Below are 3951 nucleotides of genomic sequence, written 5' to 3'. Positions count from 1 at the left end.
AAATAAAATATTAAATAATAGGAAAAAGTATAAAGTGTCTAACAATAAAGAGGAATTTCGATCTGTGTGGTTGTAGACAAATGTTCTCACACAACTCCCCTCATTTAACAGATGAGGAAACAGAAACAGAGCTTAAGTCCAAAGATCATGATTTCAGCAACAGAGGCAAGGCTAGCATAGGACAGGTGTGGAGTGATTTTCATTCACTCCTCTTTTTCTCTAGTAGATTACCTCAATATGGTTTAAATTCGAATATCATTAATATAAATATTTGAAAAATTATCCTTCTAGCTTAAGAATTTTTCTTTCAAAGGGAAATTTTATTCCTAGTTGGATTATGTGAAAATTTTAATCCTAATTGGATTGTCTGAAGTCACTTTTTCATTTTTTTACAGAAGCCTATAATTTCAAGACTTGGCTTTTTATAAAAAATAAAATATACCAGCTCATAAATATAACTTTCAAAGGGCCATCACACGTAGTCATATCATGCCGTTTGTTCTTTTTTTTTTATTTTTAAAAGTTTTATTATTATAGAAAATTTTAAGTAGTCACAAAAATAAAGTTAAATAATGAATCTCCATGCATCCATCACTCACTTTCATCAATTATCAATATTTTTTATCTATGTACCCATTAAGAGTTTTCCCCTATATATATATTTTTTTAATTTTTATTTTTACTTTATTTTACTTTACAATACTGTATTGGTTTTGCCATACATTGACATGAATCCACCACGGGTGTACATGCGTTCCCAAACATGAACCCCCCTCCCACCTCCCTCCCCATAACATCTCTCTGGGTCATCCCCGTGCATCAGCCCCAAGCATGCTGTATCCTGCGTCAGACATAGGCTGGCGATTCGATTCTTACATGATAGTATACATGTTACAATGCCATTCTCCCAAATAAAAAAATATGGAACGCTTCACGAATTTGCGTATCATCCTTGCGCAGGGGCCATGCTAATCTTCTCTGTATCGTTCCAATTTTAGTACATGTGCTGCCGAAGCGAGCACATGCCGTTTGTTCTTAACGTTTGGTTTCTACTGATTGTTCAGTGAGGTTACCCCACCGACACTCTTGTATTTCAGTATCAAATATACACAAAATGCTCATATTATGAAAATGCCTTTAATTCCCAAAGAGTAACTTGATATTGCAAACATAAAATCAAGCATTGCATGGAGACAACTGCAAAGTAGCAGCTTTCACATTGAACACGTAAAGATGACAGATCCACAAGACAGAAGTGGCAAACTTAGCTCCAAATTGTAGACTAAGATGTATTTTGCTCATAAAAAATGGTGCTGGTTGAAGCCCTACATCTTGCACAATTCACTGCTGTCAGCTTTGAAAGAGTTGGAAAGAAGAATTTGTATTCAGGTTTCTTGGTTTTGTGCCTAGCCTCATTGCAGCACTCCTGTGGTTTTTAGGCTTGTGTTTTTGTTTTTGTTTTAATTGGACTATAATTGCTTCCCAATGTTGTTAGTTTCCGCTGTACAATGAAGTGAATCAGCTATATGTATACATATATCTCTTCCCTCTTAAACCTCCCTTCCACCCCCACCCATCCCACGTGTCTAGGTCATCGCATAGCACTGAAAGGAACTCCCAGTGCTATACAGCAAATTCCCACTTGCTAGCTATTTCACATATGGTACTGTATATATGTCAAGGCTACTCTCCCCATTCGTCTCATCCTCCCCTTCCCCCTCTGTGTCCTCATGTTCACTGATCACTTTCTATGTATGAGGTGCTGGAGGTATGGAGATAAAAATGGTGAACTTTGCCTTCATGGGACTGTCTGCTTCTGAAGAAGTGAAACATCTTGTCTTTCCTGTGGAAAGACAGGAGGAGCTGTGCTCCTCCACAGCTTTCTTAATAAGTTTGCATGACATGTGTTCACAGACCTGAACCAAAGATAATAACAAGCATAGTTAAGAAAACAGCAAACATGCTGTTGATAGCAAGTCCAGCAGACCTAGCCCAATCCCTAAGGTCCTTAGATCTTTTCTTGGTGTTTTGGGTTTCTCATAACATTTTAAAAATAATACCCTGAACAGGGAATGAGAGAGTCTGCCTTCTCCTCTGGGAGACATCGAAAGAGGGAAGGGAATGTTCCAATTTTAGAACATTCTGGCTTGAACCAAGTCAAAGCATTATTATATAAACAAAACTGTAATACACTAAAATAGTCTAGACTCCCTTTTGTACTGTTTACCACTGAGAAAAAAAATGGATTAATAGTGTGTTTCTTTTCTTCTTTTCTACCCAAGGATTATTAATGATAGGAGCCCACAGAGTGTCTAAAATGTTAGGACATATCTTGTGATCATTTCTGCTTTCTCGTCCAGAAGGTTATCTTCCCACCTCCTTAATTTCATTCATCAGTTTTCCTCCTCACCTCCTGCACATGATCACTCCCAGGAGATGAGCTCAAATGCCTACCTGTCCTTCTCTCCCTAGGAATCCTCTGAGTTGAGAGGTTAGGAGCACCCCTTCCCCTCACCTCTGTAGCCCCTCACTCTGGTGCTTTGGGTCCAGTCTGCCCATCTCTGACACCTTTCCATGACCCTTCTGGTCCTAATGTTCACTCATGAAGATACTCTGTGTTCAAATGTTGTCAACCTCCTTCTCTAATAAAATATCATTTGAGGTCCACACCATATACATAGTAGTGAGTAAACTGTTCTCAACGTTTGAAAAGATTATAGTTCTAGAGGTTTGTGACGCATACACACAGGTGCACTTGACCCTGTTGCCTACACCCCTATTACTGAAAATCTCTTCCATTGGCTTCACCAGGATTAGATAATTTTGATTCTACTATTTACTGTCAGTTTATTTTCCTTTCTCTTCCATGTTTTAAAATAGTGCTATTTCTCTCTCAAGTCTTTTTCTTTTCATTAGATTTTCCTGTACCCAAGTAATAACAATCTGCTGCTGCTGCTAAGTCACTTCAGTCATGCCCGACTCTGTGCGACCCCATAGACAGCAGTCCACCAGGTTCCCCCGTCCCTGGGATTCTCCAGGCAAGAACACTGGAGTGGGTTGCCATTTCCTTCTCCAATGCATGAAAGTGAAAAGTGAAAGTGAAGTCACTCAGTCGTGTCCGACTCTTAGCAATAACCTATTTGCTAATAACTCCCAACCTGTATCTTCAAGACAGTCTTCTCACCTGAATTGAAGAGCTGTGTGTCTACTGTCTTTTTGACACACCTACTTGGATGATTTATGGTTCACCCTAGCCAAGTCAATCCCAAACCAACCCATCATCTCCCCACTGACACTGGATCTCCTCTTTTCTTGTTTGTAAAACAAACCACCAGCTACTTACTTGTATAAGCAACTACATTAAACTCTCCCTGACTTGTCCTTCACTCTTAATCCTCCAAATTCTATCAATAACCAAGACTGCTAATCCACTGACATTTCACCCGTCTACATACCCATTATACCTCACCTGGATTACTAGAAAATCTTGTTTCTCACTTCACATCTTGCTTTTCCCTACTCCATTCTCATACAATAAGCAGAAGTGTTTTTATATAAATGATCTTTCTAAAACTTAAAACTATATTATCTCTCACCCTAAAAAAACTATGATAGTTTTTCTGTTGCTCTTAGAATAAAGACTAAATTTAATTTGGGAGTTTTAAGACCCTCTTTAACAAGCCCCTGTAGAGTTCTGCCTACTTCCACACAGATTTCTTATAATGTAAAATCCAGTCACAATAAAACGCTTTCAGGTATGAAAACAGACTCATTCTTTGTCTATATTAGACGTCTATACAAGCTTGTTCCTCTTCCTGGAACACTCTTCTCTCACTCAGATGCGCATACATGCTAAGTCGCTTCAGTCACGTCCGACTTTGTGCCTCTATGGACCGAAGCCTGCCAGGCTCTTCTGTCCATAGGATTCTCCAGGTAAGAATACTGGAAGGA

The 3951-nt window shown here is 38.9% G+C and overlaps 1 non-coding gene across 1 annotated transcript; it reads right to left on the bottom strand.

Moving 5' to 3' along the window:
• Window positions 1–915: 915 nt before the first annotated feature.
• LOC138082485 (U6 spliceosomal RNA) lies at window positions 916–1022 on the bottom strand. The gene has a single exon (XR_011145113.1). It is a non-coding gene; the product is annotated as a U6 spliceosomal RNA (small nuclear RNA).
• Window positions 1023–3951: the final 2929 nt, after the last annotated feature.

The sequence above is a fragment of the Capricornis sumatraensis genome, chromosome 7 (assembly GCF_032405125.1).
Source record: "Capricornis sumatraensis isolate serow.1 chromosome 7, serow.2, whole genome shotgun sequence".
In the NCBI taxonomy this organism is placed as follows: domain Eukaryota; kingdom Metazoa; phylum Chordata; class Mammalia; order Artiodactyla; family Bovidae; genus Capricornis; species Capricornis sumatraensis.
Note: the sequence above shows the minus strand (reverse complement) of the source record. Positions and strands in the feature narration are given on the sequence as shown.